Source organism: Sceloporus undulatus, chromosome 7 (assembly GCF_019175285.1).
Source record: "Sceloporus undulatus isolate JIND9_A2432 ecotype Alabama chromosome 7, SceUnd_v1.1, whole genome shotgun sequence".
NCBI classification, from domain to species: domain Eukaryota; kingdom Metazoa; phylum Chordata; class Lepidosauria; order Squamata; family Phrynosomatidae; genus Sceloporus; species Sceloporus undulatus.
This window is the reverse complement of record NC_056528.1, coordinates 11,846,775-11,854,592: the sequence shown is the minus strand read 5'-3', so window position 1 is coordinate 11,854,592 and position 7,818 is coordinate 11,846,775. Positions and strand designations below refer to the sequence as shown.

At 45.0% G+C, this 7,818-nt stretch overlaps 2 protein-coding genes across 5 annotated transcripts in view; one reads left to right on the top strand and one right to left on the bottom strand.

The window, feature by feature from the left end:
• The window catches only part of FUT7 (fucosyltransferase 7), a 14,117-nt gene extending 11,294 nt beyond the window's left edge, over positions 1-2,823 (bottom strand). The window contains exons 1-2 of one of the 2 annotated variants that reach the window (XR_006104902.1): positions 2,713-2,823; positions 2,218-2,425 (exon numbers count right to left, since the gene is read on the bottom strand). The gene's annotated coding sequence lies outside the window, so the exon portion shown is untranslated. Of the gene's footprint in view, positions 1-2,217; positions 2,426-2,712 lie in introns of those variants that run through there. The other variant, XM_042477741.1, reaches the window with a different exon arrangement.
• The window catches only part of ABCA2 (ATP binding cassette subfamily A member 2), a 45,367-nt gene that overhangs the window by 4,276 nt on the left and 33,273 nt on the right, over positions 1-7,818 (top strand). The window lies entirely within an intron of this gene.

Here is a 7,818-nt window from a genome sequence, read left to right as displayed (position 1 = left end):
GAAATGCAACGCTCAGAGGCTTCCCAGGAGAGGCAGACGCATCCTTCCTTTTGGAGAATAAGGGCAAATTCCAGCCCATCTATGGAAATGCGTTGGGTGACCTAAGACAAGTCACACTCTCTCAGCCCCAGATGAAGAAACATTGCCAAGAAAAGCCCATTATAAGTTTGCATTGCCTTCAACCCATCTCTGACTTATGCTGACCCTAATGCAAACATCTCATAGGGTTTTCTGGGCAAGTTTCTTTCAGAGGAGTTTTGCCATGGCCATCCTCAGAGGCTGAGAGAGTGTGACTCACACAAGGGCACCCAATGGGTTTGCATGGCCAAGCGGGGATTCGAACCCTGGTCTCTATAAGAGTCACAGTCCAACGCTCAAACCACTACCAAAAATACTATCGGTGACTTGTTTCATGGTCCCCTCCGACCTCCTCTTCCTAAATGTCCAGTTACTTGTTGCTGAGCAAAAGAGGAAGGATACTCCCACAATGCATTGCGGCTGAGCATCTCCAGAGAGGAGGCCTCCGATTGGCCAGGCTGCATTGTTAGGATGCCAGGCAGATGGGCCTTGGAGTGATTTGGCTCGTGGTCCGGTTTTTAAAGAGGGAGAGACTATAGTCTTTCCTTCCCTTCCTCCGGGAAGTCTGGAAAATTTCTCCTTTGTTTGGTTTTCCAAGTATTTATGCTGAAATAAGTCTTTCCATCTTGCGATGGTTCCCAAACTTTGGTCCTTGGGGTGTTTTGGACTCTAGTTTTGGCCACGGGGATTCTGGGAGTTGCAGTCCAGCAAAAACCACACAGTCGTCTGCTCCTCTGGGGTTGGAGCTGACTGCGGTTTTCCAATGGATAGGGAAGAACACTCTGTGCATGCACAGGGTCACTTTGTAGCGGAGTAAAGTGAAGCTTAAATCTAGGGTCTACACACTGCAGCATTAATCTAGTTTGATACTGCTTTAACTGCTGCGGCTCCGTCCTATCCTGGGATTTGCAGTTTGTTGTGCCACTAGAGCTCTCTGACCAAGAAAGCTAAATATCTCCCGAAATTGCAAATCCAGGATTCGGTAGCATTGCGTCACGGACATCAAAGTGGCCCAAACTGCATTAATTCTGCAGTGCAGATGGACTCCTGTGTTTCAGTGTTTTTCCACCCAATTTCTATTCCTGTCTTGTCTGATCCTAAAAATGTTTTTCACCTTCTCAGCAAATAAAGCCTTTCCCTCCTTTGCCCTGGATCTCTCTGCCTCTGGGAGCCTCCAAGAAGCATTGATTTCTTCTTCTCCTCCTCCTTTCCTTCTTTTATTTTTTCTATCCCTTCTCCTCCTTTTTTCCCCTTCCTTAATTTATGTGCATCATCATGAAGGACTCTGGCAGGACTCTTTCCTCCTCCTCCTCCTCCTCCTCCCTCCCAAGACATCTTTGGCTTCTGTGGGATTAACTCCTCTGCGGAGGAAGGAAAGAGAGTCTGGCAGCGTTGGGATAGGATTGATGGATGGATTTGGGATCATGCTGAGCTTGGAAAGGGGGATTTTGAGGGATGGGCCTGGATTCAGTTCTAGCTGGACAGCCATCTTTATGGCAGAAAGGGTTGGGCTGTATGGCCTTTGGGGTCCCTTCCAATGCTAGGAATCTATGTATTCCTTTATAGCAGGAAGGGTTGGACTGATGACCCTTGAGGGTCCCCTCCAACTCTAGGATGCTATATATTCCTTTATAACAGAAAGGGTTGGACAGTATGGCCTTTGGGATCCCTTCCAAGTCTAGGAATCTATGTATTCCTTTATGGCAGAAGGGTTTGGGCTGGTTGACCCTTAAGGGTCCCTTCCAACTTTAGGATGCTATGTGTTCCTGAATGGAAGAAAAGGGTTGGACTGTAGGGCCTTTGGGGTCCCTTCCCACTCTAGTATCCTATGTATTCCTTGCTGGCAGAAGGGCTTGGACCATATGGCCCTTGGGGTCCCTTCTAGGAATCCATGGCCCTCTCTAAATCTAATATATGCCACTGGATTCATTGCTTTTTAGGCCAGTTTTGCATCTTCTGGGTAAGACAAATCCGCAGCGTCAGGGAGACTGGGCCCTTTCTGCCAGTTCCTCTCCTCTGTCATAGAATCCAGCGCAGAGCAGTCATTAATTAATGCTATAATTAACACAGCACTTCGGTCGACACTGCCTTGGATTGCCTTGGCCCTTGCTTGCCACTGCATCACAATCCTGGCTCATATTTGGCTCGCAGTTTGCCACCTGGAAATGGTTTCCCTAAAATTAAGTGTCCAAGTTCTGGATTCTTTTATGCGGTTGAACCAAAGCAAGTTTTGCATTCCACCTCCATCTTTTTTGCGTGGACCGTTTCCGTTTGCAGAACCCTGGGCATCAAATTTGAAAGATTTTGGAGCACAATATTTTTTAAGAAGCAAACAAACCCAGGAGAGCTAGAGAAAAAGAAAGGAGCATTAGTTCAGGCTTCAAACACCCACCTAATCTTGCTACGCACAACACACAACACGCACATTGTGGCTTTTTTATAGTTTGGGTACCGAAGATGCTTTTGTTTCATTTGCCAGAAGTTGCAGCGAAGGAACAAAGGCTGGGTTTGTCTGTCCAAAAGCAAAAGCTGCATTCCCCGGCGGGGCTGGTTTGGGCATTTAAAGGCACAGTTGGTGCAGTTTTTGCATGTGTTCATGTGTGTGTGTGTGTGAATATATATATATATTATTACCTTTCACCTTTGTGTTCTTTGCCACCGCATACAGAAAGCGAGCAAACAAACGTTTCTAAAAATGCTTCCGAGTTCCTTGTTCTGGTTAATTGTTAGCTTCTGAGCCACCAGCAAAGTGCGTGCGCCGCCTTTATAACAAACAGCATCAGGAATCATTCCTCCTTCTCAGTATTTGGGCCTGTCTTGTTCACTGACCTTTGGCTTTTAGGGATGAGAGATGGAGGACGGAGAGAAGCGTAGTCTGGGCCAGAAAGTGGACCTTGGGATCCGCTGGAGTTTAGCTCCTGGAGCCGCTTGGGTCCCAAAATCCGTGGATGCTCAGTTCCCATTAAATGCAATGAAGCAATGAAATGGTGACCCTTATATAAAATGGCAAAGTCAAGGTTTGCTTTTTGGAATTTGTATATCAGGCCTTTGGTATCTGCAAGGATTTGGTTCTTGGACCCCTTCCTTTGGATGCCAAAATCCATAGATGCTCAAGTCCCATTAAATACAAGAGGCAAGTGCAGTGGTGCTCCTTATCTAAAATGATACAACCAAGGATTGCTTTTGGGACTTTATATATCAGGCCTTTGGCATCTGCAGGGTTCTTGGGCCCTCCATGAATACCTAAATCCATGGATGCTCAAGTCTCATTAAATGCAGTTGAGCAGTGTAAAAGTGACCCTTACATAAAATGATAAAATGAAGGTTTGCTTTTTGGAATTTATGTAGTGAGACCTTTGTATCTGCAAGGATTTGCTTCCTTGAAATATTTCCAGTATAGTCAAAAAGTGTGTTTTGAGTAACACCGAAGAGAAGATTCCTGGACTGATGAGATCTTTGCAATTCGGGATTCATTGTGCAGGAAATTCACTTGGGGTTGTTTGACACAGAGAGAAACCAGATGCGAACCTTGCACAAAATAAGCCCCAAGTTATGAACCACCTTGGAAAATAGTGTGCTTGCTTTAGACTTTTCTCACAGCAGGAAAGAACATGGCTAAAATTTACTACTTTCTTCCTTCAAGGAGTAAACCTTGTAAAGACTTCCAGGTGTGCCGAAGGAGTATCCTGGCAGAAGCAGAGAACCCTCTCTGATCCCTTTCCCCGAATGTTGGCTTTGTTTTCGTAAACAATGTGTTCTCCTGTAATCTTTTTTCTGGCCATAAAACCCAGGTGTGTTGTTGCTTTTGCATGGAAGGTGCACCTGTGAAAGGGATTGGCCTCCAGGAAACACTGTTTGCAAGAAACAGAAGATGTAATAAACCTGGATGTTTAAATCTGGGCATGTCTTTTCTCCTTTTGAGCATTTGTTTCATTGCTGTGCAAGAGACAGACTGATAAACTCTTAAGTCTGGGTTTAAGCATCCATTGCAAGCACAGAAAAAGGGCAGGTTGGGGGCAGTTGGCAACCTTACCTGTCTCTTCCATCTTTTATCCATCCCTCTCCACTTTTTCCTTCATGCTCCTTTATTGCTTTTTTGACAAGTCTAAAAATAATAATTAAAGAAAACCACCCGAATATACCTTGCGTGCTTTCACTATCTGTGCGTTGTTGCTGTTGTTGTTGTTGTTTTTTGAAAGGTCGGTCGCTCCTAATTTATTTTGGGCTGAAATAAAAATAAAGAATTGGGGAGGAAACGGTGCGGATGCTGCTTGCGATTCTCAACTTGTTTCTGTTGCTATGGAAATGTGGCAAAGAAATCTCTTCCTCCTCGCTGAGCGAAAAAGCAAGGAGAAAGCAGAGACGTTGCAGAGGAGGAAGAGAGCAAATGGGGGGCAAATTTCTCCATCTCTAGCCCCCATTTGGGGTGGTTTTGGTGGTTTGGCACAATAGAGTCTGTCTGTTGCAAAGGGCCAGCGGTAAAAAACCCCTTCCAATGCAGACGGGGGACTATTGCTACTCAGAGACCCTGGGAAGGTTATGTAATAAGAATCTTAAAATACAGTTTAACCATATTTTGGAAAGCAAAAAGAAGAGGAAGGTGCATTCGCAGAATGACCAGAGGGCTGAGTCTTCCATATCCGAAATGCTTTGGACCAGGAATGTTGTGCATTTGGGATTATTTTGCATTTTGGAATATACTGGGACCCTTGGTATCTGCTGGGGTTTGGTTTCAAGACCCCCTTCGATACCCAAAACTGATGGGTGCACAAGTCTCATTGAATGCATTAAAGCACTGCAATGGTGGCCCTTGTCTAAAATGATAAAATCAAGGTTTGCTTTTGGAAGTTTATATAGTGGTCCCTTGACCGCTGGCGTTTGGTTCCAAGACCCAACATGGATACCCAAAATCTAGGGATGCTCAAGTCCCATTAAATACAATGGCAGAGTAATATGGTTTCCCTTATATAAAATGGCAAAATCAAGGTATGATTGATACACACACACACACAAACGAGTTTTTTCAAACCATGGATGATTGAATCTGAGGATAAGCAACCCATGGACATGGAGGGCCGACTGTACATATACTGTAGTTGCGCATATGTTCATAATGAAAGATCTTGGAGATGGGACCTGTGTCGAAACACAAAATTCATCTATGATTCCTAGCTCTCAGCCTCAGGGCAAGGCAATGGCAAACCTCCTCTGGACAAGTCATTTCTGACTTATGGCAACCCTAAGGTGAACCTGGCATGGGGTTTTCATGGCAAGGTTTGCCCATTTTAATCTGGTCATCCTACCTTGCAAGGGTAATGCGGGGACCAGAATAAGACAGGAAAATGAAGAAGGCCTAAAAATAACAACAACTTTGCTCTTTGGAATGGAGCAGCTCCAAATTGCAAAACTGCGAGCGATGTCTCCCGAAACCGCGAAACAAGAACCGCGTGTTTTGCTCGGCCGTGAACTTGGCACCACCTGGTAGGAGCTGGCAAAGGAAAGGGGTGTCGATGTCTCATTGTGACAAAGTGGCAATTGTTGTCGAGAGGATAGGGAAAAATCCTCTTGCGCAAGTAAACAAGAGGGAATAAGGAGGAAATTCCCCAAGAACGGAGGTGGTGCCTGAGAAATTTGGGATTTGGAGGGAGATTGTGGAAGGAAAGTGTCCATTGCGAGGGCGAGGGATGGATGGACACCAGTGCAAACGCCATGGATCCCATGAATCGAAATAGTTGCTTACTTGGCCCATAAAGTATGCACTCTCCTTTTGTGCAATTTGTTTTGCACTCTCCTGTTATTTGTTGTGTGGAAAAGGAGGGTGCATACTTTATGGATCGAGTGAGCAACTATTTCGATTTATAGGACTTATATCCCTCCTTTCTTCCAAAATGGGATTCAATTTACGACCAAAACTGGAAAATTTGCACCCTGGTCTCCTGCCCAAAATTGCACAGCCAGGGAAAAGTCATCCAACAATGAGGTTTTGGCTTCCTTTTGCACAATGACCCACAATGTCCTGACCCTGGCATAACCCCAAGTTTGGGCACTGCGTCCGCCAAGATGGTTGCCATTGCTTTCCATCTGCACTGCAGAAATAATCCAGTTTGACACCGCTTTTAACTGCCGTGACTCAATGCTATGGGATTTGGGGATCTATTGTTGTTGTTGTTGTTGTTGTTGTTGTTGTTGTTATTAAACAGAGGGTGGGATGGGCTTTTTCAAGGAGTGTGTTGAGTATTCCTGCATGGCAGAAAAGGGTTGGAATGGATGACCCTTGGGGTCCCTTCCAGCTCTATGACTCTTGTTTTATCCGTCCTCCTTTCCTTTGCCATCCAAATTGTCGCACCCTTCCCATGCACACATGCTTCTTGGGCCAGGAATTTCCTTGTGTTTTTGTGTGCTTTGTGTGTGTGTCGTCTGAGTCATTGCAGTCCTTGTAGGTGTCTGGGAGGGAACGGTGCCTCTGGGAAAGAAAGCAATCCTTCCAAGTTAAGCCAACAATCCTGGCGGATCCTCCTCCGGCGAAACCTCTTCCTCCTTCTCTCTCTTCCCCCAGTTTTTAAAGAAGAGCGTCTCCAAATTCCTCATCTCTGGAGGGAGAGAACCCACAATTAGTCGTCCTGATAATGGATTTAGTTGTGCGATCCTTAGAATGACTTTTGCAACTTTTGCAAAGACCTCAAAGGGGTGCAGTTCTGGAGGAAGAAAGCATTTGCAAAGGGGAAAAAAGGCAAGCAAAGGCAGAATTTGAAGTGCATGAAATTGAAATCATTTAGAGCCATAAGACTATTCAAGACAATTTGTGTGCTAAAACATTTCCTTTGGCGCCCGAGGAAGATAATAATAGAAGATGGTTGGATTACGGTTGGCCCTCCGTATCCATGCTTCATCCATGCGTTCAACCCTCTGCAGCTTCCAAAAAAGATCTAAATTCCAAAATGCAAACTTGGGATTTTTTGCTAATTTAAAGCAGGAACTCCATTTTATTATGCTGATGTCTATAATGGGATTTGAGCATCCATGGATTTTGGTATCCAACCAAACCTCATCAACCATAAATACGTAGATAGAAAGAGCGAAATTAATTTCCATAGAGGTGGTCACATATCAAAAAATGACTCAGGCAACTGTGTGCTGCTGTTGTGGCCCATGGGAGTTGTAGTACCAGTCCTTACTCATTTTCCTCTATTTGCAAAAGAGATGTTGTAAGGGTAATTTAGTCCCTAAAAGAGGAAGGAAGCCCAGGTTTCCAACCTAAACAAGGCTTTCTAATTTCAGCCGAAGACTGACCCATTTTGCGTCATGTGCCGTTGCTGCGATGCATAATTTAGGAAGCACCTGAGATTTTGAAAAGGGCAAAAGCGTGGATGCGTGTCTTTCCTCTGGTGCAGTTTTTATTGCAAGGAGATGGGCGCAAGCGTTGCCCAGAGATTCCTCTGCTCTGCCTTCATCCATCCTTCACTGTATCCTCTATTAAAATCCTCTCTTAATGCTAGTATGGCCTAGCGGTTGGAGGATTTGGGAGATCTGAGTTCAAATCCTAACTCAGCCATGAAAATGCCTTGGGTGACCTGGTCAATGTCCCAGTTTCTTATTCCGTGTCCCTTTTTTTATGGGAAGGAGTTGGTGACCACTGTTGACCATGTCCTTCTGCATGTGTTGGTTTCACTGACTCTTTCCTTCCGTCCTTCCTTCCTTCCTTCCTTCCTTCCTTCCTTCCTTCCTTCCTTCCTTCCTTCC